The 24,607-nt window shown below is 49.4% G+C and overlaps 1 protein-coding gene across 23 annotated transcripts in view; it reads right to left on the bottom strand.

Annotated features, from left to right (window-relative positions):
* The window catches only part of LOC144103794 (CUGBP Elav-like family member 2), a 541,184-nt gene that overhangs the window by 493,964 nt on the left and 22,613 nt on the right, over positions 1–24,607 (bottom strand). For 20 of the 23 annotated variants that reach the window (XM_077636467.1, XM_077636494.1, XM_077636475.1 and 17 more), the window contains exon 2: positions 4,008–4,055. The exons of the other annotated variants lie outside the window; for them this stretch is intronic. The gene's annotated coding sequence lies outside the window, so the exon portion shown is untranslated. The remainder of the gene's footprint in view (positions 1–4,007; positions 4,056–24,607) is intronic. 23 annotated transcript variants of the gene reach the window in all.

The raw sequence follows: 24,607 nt of genomic DNA, 5'->3' as shown, positions 1-24,607 counted from the left end.
AACGAAATAATAGATATAACGAAGGAATCACGACTCCAACTGAAAGATCGTTCTACAACGGATATATCGAAACTATGGCTATAACGCAGTAATCGCCGGGACCCTCCAACTTCGTTATAACGAAGTTACACGGTAAATGAAACTAAATGAAAGGCCCCTTGAAACATGCAACGTGCTGAGAATTTGCGGGGACAGAAACAGATGACCTGAGAGGGAGGCATTTCGCAGATGGGTGGATCGCGTTCAACGAGCTTTCTATGTGCCGTATATTTACGCCAATAAAGGACGCCACTCGCATTACAAAACGCACTCCTTTACATTGATCACAAAAATTTAGAGACATTTTCGCTGACTGCAGGGTTAATTTTCGCCGCGTAATGAACGCATCCCCAAAATTAACGTTCATCACTGTATCTATAGAAGAAAACTGCGCCCATCAGGCGAGTAAATGCGGTACGCCAATAACACAAAGTAGCATACATTTAAGGCTTGAATAGATATTATTCAGGACATCGGGCACATGTCATATAGCTTCAAGCGCCGGCAAATGGACAATGGCGCATCTAAGTGCCATATTTTCGCGTGCTGAATAGTAACAAACTATCGAACAAATCGTTTAAAGGGACATATGTCCTAAAGCTTCAAGCGCCGACAAATGGACAATGGCGCATCTAAGTACCATATTTTCGCGTGCTGAAAACAAACTATCGAACAAATCGTTTAACGTGTTTTTATCCTTCGCTGGTAGGCCTCTTGGTGTTGTGGTTCTTTACATGCGCGGGTGTACAGTTTAAAGCGACCTATTTGGGCGGGGAAAAAATAATGAAACGTTGTTCTTTTCAGCAGTTTCCTTGAGTCAACTGCCTCATAAAGTCGTAATACTTTTTGGTGCAATTTTCAACACAAACGCGTTTTCTTATACGTCGAAGAAACTCGAGCATGACAACACAGCATGAACTCCCAGTACTGAACGATGCAGACAGACCTACAACCGCCAAAACATTACAAAAGTTGTAAATTCAAACCAAATTTGACCGATATAAAGATCCTAGGCAGAAGTCGTGGCACTGTGGCACGCAAACTACTGAAATTGTTTTTTACCAGAAAAAAAAATGTTAACGTGTATCAGCGATACCACAGTGTGCTTGAAGCGAAAGGACATTTCTTGGTGTCAAGTCTGTAAGATTGTGATACGGCAAAATGAGGCGCGTTCTTTTTAAATAAACAGTTGTGAGTTATCGCCAGTCTTGTGCCCTTCATTACTTGCGCTAAAGAGCATTCTGCCTTGAAAAAAGAAAAAAAAACTAAGTTACGGCTACGTACCACAGTTGAGGTCTTTTCACCGAGTGATTAGTACAAATGTGTACACCTTTTATTCTACAAAACCGGCGGTCGACATGGCCTGAAAGCGACGTCATTCAACGCCCAGAGTCATCCCTAGAGCAATTTTGCCCTTCGTACGCCTGCCCGGTATGTATACATCTTGCGCCTTATAAAAGGGTTAAGGCTGCTTTTTTTTCCCCCAGATACAACCGAGACACAAGAACTGCGCGATGGCGAAGAACAAACGAAAAGGTAACAAGGAAAGCAAGAAAGAAAAAACAATGGCAGCGTAAGAAAGGAGACGCAAAACAGAAATAAAGAAGGAAAGAAAGAAAGCAATAAAGAAAGAAAGAAAGAAAGAAAGAAAGAAAGAAAGAAAGAAAGAAAGAAAGAAAGAAAGAAAGAAAGAAAGAAAGAAAGAAAGAAAGAAAGAAAGAAAGAAAGAAAGAAAGAAAGAGTTCAAACAAACGAGAACACCTCCCCATTCATTTCGCCAGTTCACTGTCGGCTATAACATGTGTGTGCAGTCGTCACCTGTCGCAGATTGAATTGCGCTCGATCCGCGGCTTCGGCGTTCAAGAACACGGCTCGGAGAACCCCACGCCGACAGCTCGCGCAAACAGACGGTAAACGCTCTGGCGGAACCGGGACGGGAATTCAAAGATAAAAAGAGGCTAAGAAATAAAACACGAGAGTTAAGTTTGACAAGTGCAGAGAGCATAAGCGTAACTCTATACTGCTTCTGGGTCCATGTCCATGCCATTTAACCTGGTCCCAACACATTCGCCATGCTACTAATTCAGCAAATCAAGTTCTCGGGCACTTAAGGCGTAACTTTTTCATTATAAAACTTCTTGCCTAACTTTCACACGTCCTAAACTTTAGTTTGCATGTGCAGCGTATCATCCTTTCTATGCTAATCGTATCAGTATGCTCGAATCTGTCCAGAACCGTGCTGTCAGATTCATTAGTTCAGGCTACTCTCATCACACTGGCGTTTCTACACTAAAATCCCAGCTCAATCTTCCCAAGCTAGCCTGCCGTCAAAAAATCGCCCGTCTTTGCTTGTATCATAGATTTTATCACAGCTTTAACCACGATGCTCCCCGTATCACACGCGAACCTCGGATATCCCGTAACTCCCACCCTAACGCCGTCTACCCCGAGCAGTCTCGCACTGCAACCATGTTCCCAGTCTTTCTTCCTTAGAACAGCCAACGACTGGAATGGCCTTCCATCCGAGGTGGCGACCATCATCAATCCAGTTCATTTGAAATCCGCCGTCGATGATCATGTATGTCCAAAATAAGACAATTTTGTCAGCCCACCCCTCATGTAATCTCCTTGTGGACCTTTGAAGAATAATAAATAAATTAATTAATTAATTAAATGGGCGGTAAAATGAAAGGACGAGCCGCACGGGATACTATTCATTCTCTCTCTAGGCGCATCGCAGTTTCCAAAAGAAACATCCACATAACAACAAGTCGCACTAAACACGAGAGCACACTGGTCAAGGAGCTCGAAATGAGAGACCCGCTAAATGTCATACAAAAACTGCCCAAACCTTGCAGAAGACGGAAGTTCCAGTGTTTTGAAAAGTAAATACAGTCGACCCTTGTTATAACGTTATAACTAAACGGTTTATAACGAATTAATGTAAATAACGATGGAATGACGATTCCCCTCGGAAACTCGGCCAACACGGGCTATAACGAAGTAATCGCCAGACCTCTTCAACTTCGGTATAACGAGATTCAAATGCTATAGCAGCTGTTAAGTAAGTTTCAAAAATTGGCTTTCTGAGGTTAAAACATGGCTTTTCAGACATAGTATTACCAGCGTTAGCGGACACCGGAAAACCGGTGTATCGACTTATTAAATAATAAGCTGGTTAACAAATTTCTGTAACTATCACATTTAGGCAACTTGTTGCAATTAGAGATTTGTAGTGGTCATCAGTAAAAGCAATTTCAGTTTTTACAATTTCGAAAACGCGGTTATCTTCGGCGATGAGGCCGAAAAAATTTTGGCTACATCGTGCAAAATACACGCGCTTTCGAAAAGCATGCAGGCAAAGCCACCTCTTCAGTGTACGTAACTAGTCGAAAAGGCATTTTTTTTTTTTCGACCCACAGCGCCGAGGATAATCGCGTCTTCGAAATTCTAAATACTGATACGGCTATTACTGGCGACCGGCTAGAAATCTCTAAACGCAACCAGTTGTCTAACCGTGATAATTAAATAATTGACTATCATAAATTAGTTAACCACCTTACTATTTACGACGATTCACCGGTTTTCTGGAGTCCGCTTCACTAAGCCTCCACACTATACTCTGATGCAAACGCGGTATTTCTGCCTCAAAACCCTATTTTTGAACATTACTTAGTCTTCCCTGAAAACACCTGGTTCAGTGACAGTGACACCACGCGAAAAGATTATCAACTTAGTTTGAACGCTGACGTCAATGGTCTAAGGGCGGTTTGCATTTAATGGCAAGCTGCGGTTGGCTGTATAACTATTATTATTTGTCTAGGCTTATTTTGCCTACACACGAAGAGAGACCAAGTTATAGCGCACGTAGCGAAGAAGAAGTAATACGAAGACGGTCGCAACAATCGAGCCGGACACTAGTTTGGCTCGCGCAAGGCTAGTACAGTGAATATGTGTACCGCACTCACCAACTCTGTACAGTTCCTAGGACGAACACCAGAGGCCAACAATCACCACTGCGAGAGAGAGAGACAGGAAAAAGTCTTGATGTCAGCATTTACAGACCTCGCCGGCACCACACCAAACACGAGTCAATTAATTTACTAACACTACCAGCCTTTGCAGTCTATTGCAGAAGCGGAGTACAAAATATAAAGAAAAGCAACCTGCATTCATGATAGAAAATTAACACCAGGAAGGGTTCAGGGGAATCCCTCAAGGTGAAGTAGATTAGAAATAAGGGAGTACTTTCTAACGGCATTCACCAAAGCAGAGACATACGGCTACAAAGAAGAACTGTACATCTTCTACAGGCACTTCGCAGTTCAATCAATATTAGTCCGGAACAGTGCTAGTCAAAGGTGTTAGCCCATAGACGCGTTGGACTATGTTAGCTGTCCTGGTTAGCTAGTCTGCAGAGTGACTACAGCGGACAGGCGTTGCTATGGCAGGATTAGGACGAATTTCTCTTCAACTTGGATGTTTCTGAGAATGGAGTGCAGTTTCCCCTCCGTAGCCGCATGGCTGTGCTTGGGTGGATGACAATGAGTGATTACCCCCTTCATTTTCAGAGTTACATGAGTTTCCATAGCGCAAAAAGCAGGGACACAACCGAAAACAAGCGCTTGTGTTCTGTCGTGTCCCTGCTGTTCGCGCTATGGAAACTCATGTGAATTACCCACTAGGCAGAACAATCACCTTTCTAAAGTTATATTTCAAAAATAAGCCCGCAGAACCAGGTCTCGCAAGAGCAAGCAGTTCCACAAAATAAACGTTCCCAGACTAAGCAAAATCAAACGAACTGTTGCCCTGAAAGAAGCAATAGGCACAGGTTAAAGAGCAGGCTGCGCAGCATTCGCCTGCTCTGAGCGCGACCGCTGCATTGGAAAGCTTGCACAATTCTAGTGACTAATGCACAAGGGTGAGCGGTACCCACGCCGTCGTGCAGTTTGTCGCGACCAGACTCGAAAGTTCACGTGCTGGCCAAAGCAAACGTTGTTCAGGTAGGCGTAAGCCACGAGGGACGCGCAGGCGCTTTCGGGAAAGTGCTCTCTCATCTCTCGCGTTACCCCATTGAGCCTCTATAATCGTATACAATTTGCTGTAGTAGGATGGAAAGTAGGGCTAGTTGGGTTATGTTCACTTTAAAAGAAATATACAGCGCAAACAGAGACGACGGATGAAGATGAGGTGCGCAGCACAAGTGCTGTCTCGCAACTAAAATTTTATTCAGACCAGGTGTTGTCCAAGAACTGTATCTCCACATCAAATAATGTGATATACAGGTAGCGTGCCAGGGAGAAAAAATACGCAAAAAGGAAACAGAAAAAAATAAGCGCGTGCATCAGCCTACCCTCTACCGCATTATTTGATGCGGAGATACAGTTCTTGGACAACACCCGATGTGCCATGGGTCATTGAAAAGGGCGCCCCGCGCAATCTTTCGAGTTTGTTCCTTGTGTTGATAGCCTCATGTGATTGCTGACTTCGCCGTTTTTTCGGTCGCTTTTATTTATATATGTGTTTTCCTCCTGGATAAAATTTTAGTTGCGAGACAGCGCTTGTGTTGTGCACCTCTTCATCCGTCGTCTCTGTTTGCGCTGTATTTTTCTCTTAGAATTAATCCTACACAATTCAAGAAAAAAGCGGCTTTTCCCCGTCAAAGAATCCCCTCCCAGGCGTGGCAATACAGAAAGTGACAGATGAAAGGGGACAGTCCCCTCTTTACATTGTCACGCCACTCACGCTAGCAGGTTCATGATTATCGGCCGATATGCCATTGGGTGGAATGGGATTCCTTGACAGGAAAAATCTGCTTTTCTCTTGAATTGTATCGGACTGCAGTCACTTTTCTGGCCAGCGGTAGAGGACGATATCTGCGAGATTTCTCCCCTTCTTCACCAGCAAATTTTCTCTTTTTTTATGCGTATGCGGTATAGTCCGTGTTTCCCAATACGAAAAAAAAAAACTATGTGACAGAGAGACGCCAGTAAATACGAACTATCGCGAGACAAACACAGACCTCTCCCTCGTGTAAACAGCTTAACATCAAAGGGGCGTGGCCGGAAGGGCATATCGTCCACTTCCGCTTCTGAACCGGTTCTGCATGTGGCGAGCGCTCCCCTCTTCCCCCCTTCTCCTTCTGATCCCGATTAGATACGCCGCGGTACGCGTCGCAGCTTTTATTCATCCGATTACAGCATCCTCAGTACGCCGCATGTTTCCCATATCGGACCAGAAACACGAGCGCTGATGACGTAGACAGGGAGAGGACAGTATGGTTTCCAGTCTACAACGCAAATATTCGGCGTTAGCTGGCCCGGGGGCAGGGAGGCATTGGGGTTTATAGTCCGGTGGAGATGCGTGAAAAAACATTTTAACGTGAGGGAGTGCGTAGTTCTCCGTATCGCCATGACCTGTTGTAAACACATCAGGCTTAACGTCACTGCGCGGTGACCAATCAGCTCGGCGAGTGGTCTGTACAGCATGAACTGATGGACGAGCGGTCTGTGCTAGCGGTGCGGACGCCAACGACAACGACGTCGTAAAACGGCGGTTAGAGCCACTTAGAGCTCCAGATGTAAAAAAAAAAACAAAAAAAGTTCAGATCAGTGCGCACACCCCTGTGCGAAGTGCAGCGATAACAGTCGCACTGCACCCCATATCCCAGCTCCGATGGGTGCAGCAATCAATGAGTGCTCCCATGCTCACCTCAAACATACGCAAGGGTGGCACAATCTCTATAGTCTCCGTTCGCCAGCCCTCGTGTTCTCTATAGGGTACGGCCTAACGATCAATTTCGTTGTCATTCCGTTCGATCGTGACGTCGATCGCGACGGAGCGAACAAGACGTGGAGAAGGAGCAAACCATCAATCAAAGGCACAGCCGCTCTAGTCATGGCACCGCCGCCGGTACCTATCGCATCCAGTCCACGTCACAAGACACGTACGATCCACCGATTCGCCGCAGTTTCTTTTCAGCAGAGGGATTAGCGCCGATAAAGCTTGGCAGGCGTAGTGTCAAACCTCTAGTGCTCCTTAATTACTCGGAGCCGGTCCACCAATAGATCATCGGCCTGTGGCCCATTTATGCAAGTTTCTCCAATTTCTCGCATGGTCAGCATGACGTCATCGCTCACGGGCTGCGTCACCGGGAGCAGCGACCAATGGCAGAGGAGCGAATGAAATTAAAACGAAACGACTCGTTACGTACTGCGGCACCTGGTTTACGTTTCCTTCTGGCAGAACATGAGCGCGTGTTCTAAGCTACGACATACTACGACGCGACGCCATTTACCCCGCAAGAAGTGACTTAAAACCCGCAACATAGCTATCACTGCGAGAACAAAGCAGAGCAAAGGAGCGCTAACACAAACCGCTCTGTTTACCCTCTCCTACCCCATTCTCTCTACTGGCCTTCCAACGCCAAAAACGGAAGTCCGCTACACGGACCTCGCAGCGGGTATAATTTATTTCGGACCGCGGAACAAGAAAAAACAGGCAGAAATTACGCATGACAAGCGCTGCAGGATTCTTCGGCGTGGACAGCGCGGCGAAATCCAATTTCGGAACGCGTATCCGGGCATATATATCAGATTTCATTTTACCCTTGAGAAACACGACCGGCAGCGAAACCGCCTGTCAGAGCTTTTAAATTGACGACCGCCCACACCGCAACGACCACAAAGCAGCCTATGCAAAAGCCGCAACTACCGCACTCCCCACCACGCAACCTTTTTCCAGCCATCACGCGAAAGGACTGAACGCGAAGTAGAAAGATCCCTACACATCACTTTTTTTTATTTTTAATTCTCATCACTTTTAAAACCAGCAGTCGAGAGGATCGAAGCGGTTTCCTGCGAAAACCGACACTACTCGAAGAAATTCTCGTTTCTAACCTCTCAGTGGCGCAGTCGACTGGATCAAAACGGCTGCATGTGAAAACAAAGGGTCACGACGCTACTCGACGAAGTGGACGATTACATACGGGATAAAACTCCGGGCGAAAGGTAACTGATCAAGACACGGCCCTACAAACATCAGAAAAGCGGCATGCAGATCTGCACTTCTTGCTTTCTACCCTTATTAACTTTCATTCCTTCCGTCAAGGCGCAGTCCTCTCAGTCAAGTGTAAGTGGCGCAGTCGACAGGATCAAAATGGCTGCCTGCGAAAACGAAAGGTCACGACGCTACTCGACGGACCGGACAACTACAAACGGAACAAAACTACGACAGAGAGGTAACTGATCAAGGCAGGGCTTTACAAACTTCTGAAAAGCGGCATGCAGATCTGCACTTCTTCCTTTCTACCCCTATTCACCTTCACGCCTTCCCTCACGATGCGCACCCTGGTTGCACGCCCAAAGAGAGACGGTCACTGCGCCTTTACATTCTTCGTAACCTGTTCCTATACAAAAGGAGCAAGGCCTGACTGTTCGAAAGTGAGCCTGAAACGTTAACCCATACTTCGGGACAAGAACTCCCGCTTAACCTTATACAACCATACGGGAAGCCGAGGCCCGAATTGGGTGCCCCAGTAAGCATATCACTAGAAACACCCAAGCGAAGAAGACAGGTCGATGAGAGAACCATCCTTTTAACTAGGTTACTGACAAAACCGACTCGTTCAATGCCATCGAGCGCAGCTCGGCGGAAGCCGATAAAGCCGAGCCTCGCTGCTGTAAGTGCGAAACGAAGATTGACGCGCGGAACGATTGACCAGCGGCTCGCTCCCTCTTTCCCCATTTCCGCTTCCGCTTTCCTGCTCCCCCTCTCCTCTCCCACCACCACTTCCCACTCTTCCCCCGCTCAAGGCGATGCCGTGTTTACGTGGGCCAATATCGGCGCGCTGCTTTTAGGTCACGGATCGATGACGCGTACAGCGCCAGCCAAATACAAGAACCGACTGAGTGGCCCGGTACGCTCCGTACCGAGGAAGAAATCGAGCAGGGAGGGCCCGTACAGATACTGCGCAACGATTCGTTCGAGGCTCAGTAACACGGTACACACGGTGCTCCGTTTCCGCCACCAACGAGTCCCCTGACTGAGCCAATGTCGCCCAGCCAGCCCCAGCGGTCGTGCACATAGGGATATCGCCTTTCTACTTGTTACAGTCTGGCCGCCAGGCTTATGAAAAGTCTCCCCTGCTCAACATCGTCTCGGTGTCATTGAATGGTTCCCACGACAAATTAGCCATGAAATACAATGCTGGTGTACTTCTTTTCTGTTTTAAGTTGAAAATTATGATGTTTCACGTCCCGAAGCAACACATTCTATAAGGGACGCCGTAGTGGAGGGCTCCGGATTCATTTAGACTCCCTGTGGTTCTTTAATGTGCGCTGACATATCGCACAGCGTACGGTCCGTTTTTGCATTTCGCCTCCATCGCAACGCGGCTGCCGCAGCCGGGATCGAACCAGCGGCCACGGGATATCTTAACTGCCAACAGGTTCTTTTCGTAAGCTCGACAGAAGTAGCATTCGGCGACGACTAGGAGATGCCCGCGCGGCATTCATTAGAAAAAAGAAAAGCTTTTAGACTTTTCGTACACCAGGAGCTGCTTTTGTATGCAAACACTTGAAAACGAATTCACCGAGGCACTACACTCAAGGAATCGCACACATATTGGCAAGGGCATGCACAGTACCAGCAGAATGTACCATAGAAAGAGGGAGAGGGATAAGGGCAATTCACGGGAGGGTGGGAAAGTCCGCCAGAGGAACGTGTCTCTGGCCCCCCACTCCCCACTGGGAAAATTCTCCTATCGATAAAAACACAAAACTTTATTTCCTCACATCAGATTTACTTGTGGCATTTTGGGACCTGAACTTGCAGCATAAACAGAATTCTTTGTAGTATCGCCCAGTCCTTGTCGTAACGACAGAAAGAGTTCCTGTTGTTACAAGAGACTTCACAATAGCACAAAATATTCTGTCCTTATGACAAAATGACATAAAAAACTATTTTGGGAACGACTCAGCCTCATTTTCCGACTCGGAAAGGAAGAAAGGACAGAAAGTGGAAGAAAGTGAACATCGAGGTGACGACGCCACAGTGCAACGAGATACATGACGTTTTGAGGATATAATGCATATACATACACGTCCTGGTATCGACATATACTCATCTGTATCGGCGCTCAACAGGGCAGCCATCAGTGAAGTGAAAAAGAGTTGGGTCTATTAAACGCCAAGCACTACAGTCAGATAGAAGTCAAGAAAAAACCGGCTTTCCCCCCGTCAAAGGACCCCCTTCCAGCCAATGGCGTAGAACGATTTTCATGAAGCTGCTAGCTTGAGCCGCATCACAATGTAGGGACTGACATGGCAGTGCAGAGAAGAAACAATCCCTCACAATGTAGGGAGGGGTCAATCCATTTTCTCTTGCCACTCCTAGCATTGTAACAGTGTAGTCGGGTATACAACTCAAGAACGAAGCGACATTACCCCGTCAAAATACCCCCCTCCAGCCAATGGGGTCGGCCGATTCTCACGACAATGCTAGCGTGATTATGCAGGCAGCGGCGCGACAATTCAGACAGAGGGGCTATCCCGGATCATGGAGGGAGAGGACTATCCCCTTCCATCTACCACTCCCTGCACTGTCACGCTAGCAAGGTCACGAGAATCGGCCCACGCCATTGGCTGGAAAGGGGTCCTTTGACGTGGAAAAGCCGCTTCGTTCTGGAGTTATATGCGACTATAGCAGGGTCAAGAGATCGGCTGGAAAGGGCTCCGCTTTTTCCTTGACTTGTATCCGACTATATCAAGAGACACACCAGAACGCGCGTGTCTGCGATGCTCGAGCTGCCGCACAGCACAGCCGCGGAATGAGCCGCCCAGAAACGAGACACAGCGGAGGAGCCACACGGCGGGATGCGCCTCGCGTGCTGGCCCAGCAGCCGCAGCAGCAGCCTTCGGGATGCTGCGCTCTGTCGTCGGTGCCCTTGGCCTCCCTCCCAGTGTCGCGCATCGAAATGCCGCCGGCGACAGTCGTCGACCGTGGCGCCCTCTCTTAAACACCCGCCCTCCCTCTCTCTCACTCTCTCGTTCCCAATTGCATGCAGCAGCAGCTGCTGCTGCCGGCCCCGAGTAGTGGGGAGTGTGCCGAGCTATGCCAAGCACGGCGAATGCTCCTACGGGCTTTCCCAAAAAACTCTTGGACGATCCTCGGTTGATCGGCTGAATGCGTTAGTATGTTCACATGTCTTTATTTGCATCTTTTCCAGAATAGTACATCACTTCCTTCGAAACACACACGCTGACTGCTCTTTTTCAAGCGGCGATATACTCAGGTTCGTTATGTCCGAGGGTGACATAGTAAAGTGCGTTATATCTGAGGGGGCATGTTTAGGTTCGTTATAACTTACATCCGCGGTGAACAGAAGAACGTTCGTTACATACAAGGCAGCATACTTAGATTCGTTATATCCGAGTTCAAAAGCGAAAGTTCATTATATCCGAGGCGACAATTAGGTTCTTTATATTCGAGGTTCACGCACTATAGTTACTTATATTCGAGATGGCATACTAAGGTTCGCTATATCCAAGGTAGTACACTAAGGTTCTTTATATCCGAGGAGGCCAAGTGTTACGGCTATCGCCGTTTCCACCTGCACATACCCTTATAATGCTAACGCATTAAATGAACGCTCCTTGGGCGGCACCATATTCCTCGCTGGACTGTTGTGTGCACCATGGCGCAATCACGGTGGAAGCTGTCGTGCGGGTATTCTGCACCTGCTCGCAAGTATCTAAAGAGCAGGTGTTTTGGCATGTCTGTTTGCCCGTTGAAAAGGTCTAAAGATCTTTCCAATGAGCGCTCCTTGGGCGTTGCCATGCCGAAACCTAGTTTTCCATCGCGTACAAGTAGATGTCGAAAAATTTGCTCTTGGAGTGTGCATGCATTTCCTGTACCAGGTGCAGTGTGCTTTTTATTTATTTTACTGACTGATTTATTAATCGATTGTTACTGTAAGCCCACACAGGACGTGGGTCACAAGGAAAATAATGTAGAGATAAAAAATAGCAAAACATATACTAAAAGTAATTACTAATTACAGGGCAAATTAACCAGAAAAGCAAGCGAGACAGACAACGCTGCGAAAACAGTGCAAAGTGAACAGTACTCAGTCAATAATGCGAGCGAAAAAATGCGAGACAGAGAGATCAATGCAATGGCGAACAGCGCTAGCGGTTCAACGCCGAATACAAATCAAACGCGAAAACCGAAGCAGGCCCAGTTAAGCGAGAGTGCACTAATTTCGGTTTCGAATAAGTCAATAGTGTAAGCATTCCCAATTTTTTTCTGGCAGGCGGATCCCCGGCACGCTTTCCATCGCGTACAAGCGAATATCAGAAAATCCGATCTACGTATTCTTGCGAGCAGGTGCACAGAGCTCGCGCTCCCGATTCCACCGTGCTGCCGCCAAGCGAACAATATGGCGACGCCCAGGGAGGGATCGTTGGAAAGGTTTATACATGCCACAGAAAGGAGTGCCAGCCGCTTATTTCTAACTCACACATGGGTGTAACAGCACAGCCGGACGAAACACAGGAAGGAAACAAGACAGACGAGCGCTGACTCGCGCCTACATTTGATGCAACAACATTGTAGACGCGCTTAGTCGCGCCTATACCAACTCGCCCAAGTTTACATCCTATTATAGGTTATTTGTGACTGCCTCAATCTGCTACCTGCCTCTCGATCATCGTGATTTCAAGCCACGTGGGAAAGGGCACAAAAGGGCAAGTTTGGGCTATAGTGTAGGCTGAAGGTGCCACTGGAGTTGTACTCATTTTAATTAAGCCGCGGCGGTCGAATTTCGATGTAGGCGAAATTCTAGAGGCCCGTGTACTGTGCGATGTCAGTGCACGTTAAAGAATCCCAGGTGGTCGAAATCTCCGGAGCCCTTCACTACGGCGTCTCTCATAGCCTGAGTCGCTTTGGGACGTTAAACCCCCATAAACCAAACCTGCGCCGCCGCGGTGGCTCAGTGGTTAGGGCGCTCGACTACTGATCCGGAGTTCCCGGGTTCGAACCCGACCGCGGCGGCTGCGTTTTTATGGAGGAAAAACACTAAGGCGCCCGTGTGCTGTGCGATGTCAGTGCGCGTTAAAGATCCCCAGGTGGTCGAAATTATTCCGGAGCCCTCCACTACGGCACCTCTCTCTCCCTTTCTTCTTTCACTCCAACCTTTACCCTTCCCTTACGGCGCGGTTCAGGTGTCCAACGATATATGAGACAGATAATGCGCCATTTCCTTCCCCCCCCCAAAAAAACCAATTATTATTAACCAAACCAAACCATTTTAATTAATGCGAAAGCATTAAACGGTTACGTCGCGTGAACAGTGTCCGCAAATTTTGTCCGCACGATTATGTCGTTCTGTGGAGATAAATGTGCAAAAGTTTTATTGTGTTAGGTAGTGCAGGAGTATTGAAATGGAAAAAGTTTGTTTTATGAACCGTAATTAGTTAATTAAATTGAATTAATGAAAATAAATGCTGTATTTGCAGTGAGTTTTGTGTGACTGATTCCATGAAAAATGATGTAAATGCGTGAGAAGGCTTACTTAGTCTGAAAAAATAAGAAATAAAATTAAAAACAAGACAAAGTAAAACAACAAAATTTCAAAAAAAAATTGGAGAGAGAGAGGGGAAAGGGAAAGGCTTTCGCATCTCGGCTCTTAGCTAGTCTTAAGTGCAATCCTGTAATTTTATTTCATTAAAGCCTCACTATAACATTTGTTCCCAATGACCGCCTCTCGACAGTAGCCTGTCCTCCGCAAGCGGTGCAGGATAGAGCTTACTGTTTAAGCATTTTCGGACAGCCCTAAACTAGCCAACGCCCCTCGACTGTGACGCACAACAACACGTGTCTGCGACAGACGAGACAGGACGAAGATATTCGACAAGCGTCTTCATCGGACGGCAAATCTAACGTCTCCGACTACCAAAACGCCGCTGTGCACTGCTTCCCTTTGCAGTCTCAGGGCCGCGCGTTCCCGTGAATAGGCACGATCCCTCTCGCAGTGCGCGGTTAGCTCACCGTAGGAGAGATAGAGCCCCAACAAACAGAAATAACTACAGTGTCAGTTTCGTTTTCGCGCCGTCGACGATACTGGCGCTGCCTCGCCATTCCTGAACTAGAGGTCAGTAAATCGATCCACTTGCAGCACAAGTAGATATTTCCTTTACAAACATATGCTATGGCCGACCATAGATAATTGGTACCAATAGCTCTAGCCTCTCCGATAGTCATATTTAGCTGTAATTTCAGGCCGATACACTTTTCTATAAAAAGGCAAAACCAGCAGAACGATTCCGAAACTATAGCTTTGGTGGAATATATTTTTCAATAGCCGGCAGTAAGCACTTCTTCGGGGTATACACCATCACAAAAAGGCATGAACGGACCTAGCTTAAACATGAATTCTACCATAGAGGTCCACAGGCCATTTCTGTGTGGGTTGCGGCAGTTCAACACAACTGTATTGTCAATTAAGGAGCGCAATCAGCAGATTTCACAACTGCAGGTTTTACCGATTTCGGTGAAACGGATCCTTCCAAACGATCCACTGTGGGAGCATGAAAAGTAGCCGGAAGACTCCGTTTCATCGAAATCGGGTACAAATTGTAAAACGTTCTACATACACTACTTATCTGGGCTACACAGTTGTGCTGTACTGCCACAATGATCGAGTTTTGCGGGAAATCATGTCTACCAACAGGCAGTCATGCGTGTGCGCCAGGCTTCCACTGCAACAATGCTCCTTTCGACATTGCTTTCTTGTGTTCCTTTGTTAACTTATGACACGAGCGTGTTCCGTGGCGAAGTGGTATTTAAATGTGTACTTTCCGAATAAGAATGCCACTTGTAAGTTCAGCTCTCCTCTGTCTCTTTCTTTGACTTGTCCCTCGTGTTTTTTTTTTTCGTTTTGTTACCGTTGTTTCACTATGCATTACCAACTCGCCCACTCTGCAATATTGCTTTAGTGCCCCCCCCCCCCCCACACACACACACACAAAACGTTCCCGTCTGCACGTGTAGCTCGCTTACACAAGACCAAACAATGGAAAATTTGTCCAACACAATATCGGACAAGGAAATCGCCGCCGCAGCAAACATGGAGGAAGTTTTAGTGGCGAAGGAACAGCCTTTTCAGCTGCTGCAAGAACCTGTGCTCCTATCTATACTCCCGGTTCACACATAACAGGCAACGCAGCGGAGGCTGCGGAAGTAGTGTGACCGCAAAACCATAACACTCCGCTACACATCATTCGATCCTCTTGAAGCCTCGGTGAGTGTTTGGACGAAAGCAAAGAGCGGTATTAAGGCGATAGCCTTTAATGGCTCATACTCGCGGTGACCGTCCGTCCGTTACATCGCCACCTAGGTCACGCGACCTTGTGATGTCACGTGATGACCTTAAGATCACCGAAAGATCTATAATTTGGGTAAAAATTGCTCAAAAACGAGGAAACGTGGATGATGACGTCACATCAGACGAAAGGACGTCGAAGAAGTGTAATCCGCCGCCAAGTAACAACTGCCGACGCGCAGAGCATGCGCAGCGTGACGTCACCGCTTCCTCTGCCACGCTCGCGCCAGCTGCTCTTCTCCTCTGTGGTGAAATGAATTCAAGCGTGGCAAACTCAAATCAGTGCCATGAGTCGCAAACGGCTTTCGCCTTCCCTTAGTTAAGAGATATCTAAGTGCCTCCAACGAATTTTAACCATCTTATCAGTGTAAAACGAAGGGCTATAACTGAGATTCATGGTCCAAGCAGTGAGGGGCTCAGTGTTCGGGACCTCTGGCTATAATTTTCTCCGAGCATGACTGCGCTACTTTTAAGGCGCGGACGGAGTCGGTGCGATTCGCCCCACGAGACGCTGTTACGTTTGGAGACGCCAACATGCCAAGAATATTAAAGCCACTGGGAATCATCAATCTACCGAGGCTTCAGAGGGCCGTCGATGTGGTTGCAGCGCTACGAGTGCAGGTGGTGGCGTCTACAAGGGTCCTTCCCCCCCCCTCCCCTCCCCCCCCCCCCCCTGCTGTTTACGGGGTGAAACGGCTCTCCGCTGTCTGAGAACGGCTTTAGTGAACCTGTCTTTTGTTCTCAACGCCGGACCCACCCGGGACATTTTTCTCCCGGAGGGGACGACGGGGGAGCCGGCGAGCGGCGGAACTGCAAATCAGCCGTGACAAATGCGGCCGGGTTTGACTAAGCCAACGTCTCCGGAATCTTCGTGCTTCGAAAACAACTTCGACTTAGACTGTGCTTTCCCACGCTCTACGTGAAAGCTTCTGCGAACTGCGGTGGGATCCATTCGCCCCCACACTACCGCTGTGAAGTGCAGGTGACTGACCTTCGACGCTCTCAATGGGACCCCCTTCGGGCTATTCATCACTGAAGCCTGGACAGCGCGGACACTAATCTGCCAGAGGTGGCAAGAGTGTGTGGCTGGGGGCGGACCCGGAAGACTGGACACGTGATCTACATCAGAGTGATTCGACGCATTTTTAATGAACTAGATTCCCCAACTAGGGACCTGGGGACAGCGGACCCTATTTAAGCAGCGATCTGGCGTGTGTTCGCCAGCTCCCGATTCACTCTTTCAATCTTTGTATAAATGTAAATAAACCCTTCAGTCTCTTCTTCACCTCGAAGACCCTCTCATCTCTTCGTCAACCCCACTACAGCAGTCTCCCGATCCGGAACCCGGGGACACCGACCTTGGCGAGAGACGGCACAGGCGAACCAGGGGCCCGCATCTAACAACTGGTGGCAGCGGCGGGATCGAAGCGCAATCCCCCAACACCGGTGGCCTGCTACGGGAGAGAAGCCCCGCACCTAACAACGCGTATCAAACCGCCACATGTTACGCTTAATTCTCGAAGTCTCGATGAGTGACAGGCCGAAGATGTGGCAAGAGGTAAAATGAAGTGCAGGAGGTTGCCACTTACGGTACTTGAGATTTGTTGAAACGAAATATGCAAGTGCTCACTTTGGTTGTATGGCTAACGACTTTTCGGACGCGGCCTCAGCTTGCGCGAACAGGTGCGCTAGCTTTGGCAGCGTTGCCTAGGATGTACGAAACGCAGTATGGTGAGCATGGTCATAGGCGTGCCTCCCCCCCCCCCCCTCCCGGGGCGGGGGTGGGGGGGCGTGGTATTTAGTAGACATATTGTCACGAAGTTGTGACTGCAGTCCGGAGAGCAGAACGACAGCGAAAATGGCGTCTAAACAAAACTCTCTAAACAAAACTCATTTGGGCACTTGGCCTGACTTGCGCCCACAATGGACTGAATCACTCGGCGGCGGCGTAGTAACACGCGTGCTCGGCGGTCGTCGAACAGAATGCCCCGCCGCCGTCGGCCGTGCTCAATTTAAAGCTCACAGCGAACTTTCGAGATAAAGCGTGCAAAGTTACTAGAACATTCTGGAACAAAGTAGAATCAGCTCTGCCTGGACGCGATCAATCGTGATAAATCTGGTCGGGTTTGCATCGCAAACAAAGCGATAAAGCGGCGTGACGGCAGCTTTGAAGAATGAACAAACAACCTCTGCGAAGATTCGCGGCAATATGGAAGGGGGCGCCAATTTTGCACCACACTGTATGGGTGCTACAATAAACTCCTCCCTCCCCACTTATGGAAAAGAGACCTGTGCATGCATTTGATCATGGTCGATGCTTCGACTCCCTCCTCTTCGGGACCTCCTCTGCGGTGGGAGTATAACTCCGCTGCCAAGAGTAAGCTTTCCGTAAATTTATTGACCAAAATCTACGCCGGGACGCCCTTTCCCGAAAAAGGGAGCGCTCTGAAGGACAGCTTACTCCCGTTTCTACTCCCATATAGGCGTATTCGTGTTTTGGGTGTAGCCTTTTCCTTCCTCTTTTCGTTTCTCTCTCTCAACTATATCGTGTGAAATAAATTGCCTATCTCTTCTGGCTGCAACCACCCGCTTTTTATTCCGCACTTCGGAGGAGAAAGCGAGAACTTCAGGGACCATCACGAAGTCAGAACAAAGAGTTCGTCGGCCACCCGAACCAGTCTTGTCAGTGTTGTCCCCGTATATACGAGGACACGTATATACGTTTATCACATTCACACGGTCCTCGTTGGCGGTGCGCCCGTGATTTCGCCCATGATTTCGGTGCAAAAGAGGGGCCCTAGCACCCGCCTGCAATCGCTGCAATCATTGGGCGTAAAGTCGGCGAGACAATGACGGAGAATCAAAAATGATCAAAACGGAATCGGTGGAATGTTTTGTCATTCTGGCCCTGACGGTCAAACCTGACCCGAGTCTCCAGTTATGTCGTCTGTACTGTATGCAGTGTATAATTAGCGCGAAAGAAAAATATCAACCATTTTTTTTTTTTGTGCGAAGGCACTATTTCGATGGGTAAACCCCTCAGCAAGATCTTTCGAAGTTACTAGGTTTGTGACAAGCGAAATAAATAATTAAAAATCAATCAAATAAATACGCGCGACTGGGATTCGAACCAGCAGCGGCGCGAACAGGCTTCGCTGGCTACGGCGCGAGAGCGCTAGGCTATCGCCGGAGGCGAACATGCCTTGCTTTGTTAAACTGCAACATACTACCGCGCTGTGCCCTGCACATCGTCTTATTCATCAACTAATGTCACTATTAAAGTAATATTCGCACTCTGAGCTATGTGGCGGTAGTGACAGGGAGATGTGCGCTGCATGCGTTGGCTTGGACAACTTTGTCTCAGAAAGACGGCACTAGAGCAATACGCGTTGGCCTTGACAACATTGCTGCACAAACGCGGCACTCGACCATTAGGTGAACTAGCAGTGATGAAAAAGTTAAAGAAGCGCATAACTGGCACCCTGGGTCAGTGGACACCTCAATCGCGCTTTCAGGCACGTGGATATTATGGTGTCCACCTGAAAAAAACTCTGCTTCCTCAAAATATTTTGTGCAATGATAAAACGCCAGACAATTTTTTTTTTAACGAAGCAAACCGCCAAAATGATTTATAGTTTCATTCTTGGACAGTTTAGTTCTACCGCCCTACTGTGTAATGATATACCACTCCTCTCTGGTATAGTAGCGAAAACATACACTCCTTTCTCACACTTCTTTCTTTAACGCCTTCTGGAATCGAAAGTATTTATACAAAAAAAAAGACCCGAACGGACACAAAAGCGTTCGCCAACCCTATCGCGACTCGAGCCAGGGCGCGGGCTCGCGACTATAGCCGCCTCCTCCAAGCTCTTTTTTTATTTTCCCCCCTTTCTACGCGCCTCCTTCCCCCAGCCCCGCGCGTATCAACGGTTCGGTCGCGCAAGTCGCGCTGCCGGGTAGGAACTCCACAGGTGGCAGCCCAGCGGGCGGCCGTAAAGGGCGGCCGGGCAGCCAACTCGGCGATTCTCCCTGCTTTCGCGCAAGAGCGCCGCTGCCACGGCTGCAGCGGTGCGCGCCGGCACGCGCCACGGCGACTACACGCACGCACAAACAAGCAAGGGAGGCAGCAGCGGCGGCGGCGGCGACTCCGGGTCGAAAAAACGAAACGCGGGCACGATCGCCTCCCCCGTGAGGCGTGACGGCGCCGAGACCTGTTGGAATTTGCAAGCCCCGCGGAACTCGGGCCACGGGCGGCCGCCGCACCGGAGTCGCTGCTCGCCCACGTACGAGAAAGGGCGAGGCGAAAGAGAGCGCGCTCTTTTCCTTTAGATATACGAAGCACTTAAGAAAAGAAAATAATGTAGTGCTGATGTAATGTAACGTAATTAGGAGTAATGTTAGGAGACGCGAAGGGAGCAGAAAGGGTCAGGGCACAAAAGCGGAAAAATGATATCCTAGCAATAAAGTTTTTCTACCCATAAAGTCTCTCTCTCTCTCTCTCTCTCTCTCTCGAAATCAAGGGGAACAAATGGGCTTGGACAGGGCATGTAATGCGAAGGCAAGAGTAGCAGGCGGCGACCGAAGGTTAGGTGGGCGGGTGAGGTTAGGAAGCCAAGGGGGGTAAGGTGCGCAGCACCAGTAGTAGGCTGGACTCTGCACAAGTGATCAGCGAACACGACATGTATAAAACGCTACCGTATGCGCGATCCATTTCGGACATTAAAACCCCGCTCCACAGCCAGCTGACCTTCTGCTTCCTCTTGACGTCCCCTCTCCATACCTCTCAAAGTGCTGCTCCGGGTTTGCATGATTGGATTGCGCGCTTTTAACGGCCCGAAGCCAATCACGCTATGACGGACGCCGTGTAGTGGACAGTTACGGATCAATTTAGGCCACGTGGTGTTTTTTCTGTAACGTGGCCTAACATCGAACTGCGCACGGGCGCCTCTTGCCTTTCGCCTCCATCGAAATACGGCCGCCGCGGCCGGAATCGAACCCCCGACCTTGGGATCAGGAACCAAATGCCGCGTCAGGTTGTTGCTCTGGGCGCGCCGCTCAGCCATGAATAGTTTTATGGAGGCTGTGTTGATACCCTCGGGGATGAGAAGAAAGAAACGCAGTGTACGGGAGAGAAGCAATAAATTTGAACGGGGAACGGCCCGATGGGGGGCGGGGGGGGGGGGGGGGGGGTTCACCTCTGAGAACTCCCCCCCCCCCTTTCCCTTTCCCGCTTACTTTCAGCGTACGGCTGTGTACATCGGGTTGCCGCGGTGACCGAGCCGAGCACAGGGACGCCGTTGCCGTGGAAACGGTGCTGGCCGCTGCTGAGGCCGATGCCCACACGCGATGCGCTCGCAGTCTTCCCTTTCGACACGACAGAAATCGAAGAGACGACCGCGGCTTCGAAAACTTGGTCACAGAGCGAGGACATGCTATATGTGGTGCCGAAATAGAACGTAGTCACGTCGACTTAATCCCATCCGTTTCTTAACCCAGGGCTACACTATCGCATTCACTTATGTGAATGTCTGTTCACGGGTTGCAAAAAGTTTCCGCCTCTCTCACTGTCCTGTGTGGGAGCATTTACCATCTTTTCTTGCCCTTCTTACGTACTCCTCGACGCTATCACCTTTATTCTTAGTGGCCGCAGAACAGGTGTCAGAGGAACACGTGGCAGTTTCAGCGGCATCGGCCAGGCTTTTTTTCTTGCTCCAATTTTATTTTTTCTACATTTTGTTCTGCTCTGTACCGGTCTATGTATTTCTGTCGTGATCTTTATGTTTTTAATGTTTTTTTTCTTGTGTTGCTATGCTCAAAGCTACCGCTGGGTTAACATTATATAGTCACTCTGTTGTATACCCAAGGTAGGGCCATACCAGCGCTAAGTTAAGGCTCAGACAGCCCTTTTTCTGACTCAGTGGTATAGTTGGTGACAAAAAATGCTACTATTACTATTTTCCTCTTTATTCCAACCACTGCCACCGCAACCACCCACTCCTCGCGCACTCGCCTTCCGCTGCTCATAGAGTGTGCACGTACCCTCCCGCTCTTTCGGCCCGCAATGCCGCCTTATTGGCCGCATCCGACGACGACAGGTAACTCAATCGGATATACCGTGCGCCCCTGCCAGCGCGCACCTCCCAGCCACGCACCGCCGCCGGAAACAACGCACGGCTGCCGTTGCCACGGAAACGTGTCGGATCCCGTTCACCTTCCTCGGAGTCTCTGCCGAGACGACAATGACACAACAGAGAGAAAGAAAAAATAAAAGGAAGCGAAGCAAAGAAACGAGAGGAGCGGAAAACGCGACAGCAAAGCGACGACAGAGCTGCACGTCGAATGGCGCCAAAAAAAAAAAAAAAACAAGTACTAGTACAATAGAATAGAAACGGCGTCGGCGCCGCAGCGGCAACGTTATACAGTCGTCGGCGCACACCTACCGGAACAAACGGAGAGACCGAGCCACAGCACCCCCCCCCCCCCCCCCCCCTCCGCGTGCATCTTTCCACGCGCACACACGTAGCTCCCGTTACAGCCGCTTCCGCTCCCCGCGGAGCTCGGCGTAACGCGACGCCAGAGACGGCACTGCTGCGCTGGCGGGGCGTGGTTGCGCGGAGAGAGGGGGGGTGTTAGCACGCAACAAAAGAAAGAAGAAGACGTCGACGCTGACGGCTAGCGACAACGGCGGAGCGCGCCGGCGACGCGACGACGTCAAACGCGCGCGGTCTCCCGCGGCCGATACGATACCCGCGCCTCGAGCAGCGACGACCTTTGAGAGCTCAGAGTCTACGGCCATAGACTCACGCTCTCCCTCGCGGACTTCGCGGAGGAGGAGTCCTTTGGCAGCACCGAGGTGGCGCGCTCGCGTAAGAACAAAAGAGCGCGAGACAGTCGGCGACGAGAAAGAAGGGGGGGGGGGGGGGGGGGGGGGGGGAGCAGATCGCGTTTCCCGCCACAGCCCCGCGTCGTCGCGACGCGCTCCGTCAACGCCGCCGTCCGACGACCGAGTGAGTGGCGCGGAGTCAGCCTGGCACAAGCTTTACCTGCGCAGAAGCAAGGTCTCTGCACGACCGGTGTAGTACACGCGTCAAGTGGGGAAACGTGGCTGTCACAGTTAAGGCGTAAAAACTCAAGGCCACAGCTTAAGCAGTCATAACTCAAGGCCACAGCTTGAGGAGTAACAACTCAAGGCAACAGTTTAAGGTGTAACAACTAAAGGACAAACTGAAGTCGGCCTGTATCGACATTACCCCTTTCTAAACGACCAACTTCGAAGACGCTACCTTCACTCAAAAAACGGATTTTTATAAGCTTTACTGATCCGGAGCTCCCGGGTTCGAACCCGACCACGGCGGCTGCGTTTTTATGGAGGAAAAACGCTAAGGCGCCCGTGTGCTGTGCGATGTCAGTGCACGTTAAAGATCCCTTAGGTGGTCGAAATTATTCCGGAGCCCTCCACTACGGCACCTTTCTTCCTTTCTTCTTTCACTCCCTCCTTTATCCCTTCCCTTACGGCGCGGTTCAGGTGTCCAATGATATATGAGACAGATACTGCGCCATTTCCTTTCCTCAAAAACCGATTATTATTATTATCACCCCTCCACTGTTTTTTGTTTTTCGCGCGCGTTTCCCTGACGAACCGTACAATCTATTTTTACCAAGAACAAGAACTGGACGGAGTCGTCATCATCAGTGTCCCTTACAGGCACGTATGCAGTGGGGAGCCCGCCCCGGCATGCACGGCCGAGTACCCGCCTCCCGCAGATACATAAAATCACCTTGGGCTCCTCCCGACAAAAATTCCTGGCTACGTGCCCGATCCCTTCAAAGCTCACCCGCAAGGATGGAACTTATACGACGAAGTTCGCGCGACAGATGAAGCTGCAGCTTTCTACGCTGCAATGAGCTCCAGCCTGCCGCCACTTCCGGGTTCGCGCACGACTTGTGTCAATATATCCGGGCGCTCCGGATCGATGGCAGCCAGCGTATGTTTCGACGAACGCCGTCGAACGAAGTTAGTCGCTTCATCGTCGGAAACTGAAAACACGCGAGTCAGCCTTTAGGAAAACCGTTTCAGCAAGAGGAATGAACCCGCCGCGGTGGCTCAGTGGTTAGGGCGCTCGACTACTGATCCGGAGTTCCCAGGTTCGAACCCGACCGCGGCGGCTGCGTTTTTATGGAGGAAAAACGCTAAGGCACCCGTGTGCTGTGCGATGTCAGTGCACGTTAAAGATCCCCTGGTGGTGGAAATTATTCCGGAGCTCTCCACTACGGCACCTCTTCTTTTCTTCTTTCACTCCCTCCCTTATCCCTTCCCTTACGGCGCGGTTCAGGTGTCCAACGATATCGCGATACTGCGCCATTTCCTTTCCCCAAAAACCAATTATTATTAATTATTATTAAGAGCAATGAATGGCGAGCGCTAAAGACGGATTCGAAATATCCAATCGCCTTCTTAAGTGTCACTGACGAAGTAATAATAATAATAATAATTGGTTTTCGGGGAAAGGAAATGGCGCAGTATCTGTCTCGTATCGTTGGACACCTGAACCGCGCCGTAAGGGAGGGGATAAAGGAGGGAGTGAAAGAAGGAAGAAAGAGGTGCCGTAGTGGAGGGCTCCGGAATAATTTCTACCACCTGGGAATCTTAAGCGTGCACTGACATCGCACAGCACACGGGCGCCTTAGTCCTGACGAAGTCCAAAAATAGTGTTCTGTACAGCTCACGACTTATGCATGTCAGTGCAGGAATGCATGGCAGTGGATAATAAACGTGTAACAATCGTTGCCAACCTGTCTATCCGCTGAAAAAAAAACAGATTATGAAGAAAGGAAAGGCGCGGTAACTGTATTTCACTGGGTGGACACCTCAACTGTGCCGTGAGGGAATTTGGGAAAATGGGGGTGCAAACGGGGAGAGAAAATACCTCAGCGATTGGGAAAGTTTGCTGCAAATCGAAGCAGTTATCACGCGCTGATTATCATTTTGAAGGAATTTCCCTGACACGGAGCTTTATCCATTACAATAAAGACGCTATCCCTCTCTCCCTCAAGTCGCTGTATAGAGAAGGAACTGGACTCCGACAAGAACCCTTCTGCGAGGCGGTGTCGTATCTATCGGCTGCGACTTCCTCCGCTACAGTGCACCCAATGGCCACCTTCGGCATTGTATTTCCTTCCTCCCTT

This window comes from Amblyomma americanum, chromosome 9, assembly GCF_052857255.1.
Source record: "Amblyomma americanum isolate KBUSLIRL-KWMA chromosome 9, ASM5285725v1, whole genome shotgun sequence".
Taxonomy (NCBI): domain Eukaryota; kingdom Metazoa; phylum Arthropoda; class Arachnida; order Ixodida; family Ixodidae; genus Amblyomma; species Amblyomma americanum.
Note: the sequence above shows the minus strand (reverse complement) of the source record. Positions and strands in the feature narration are given on the sequence as shown.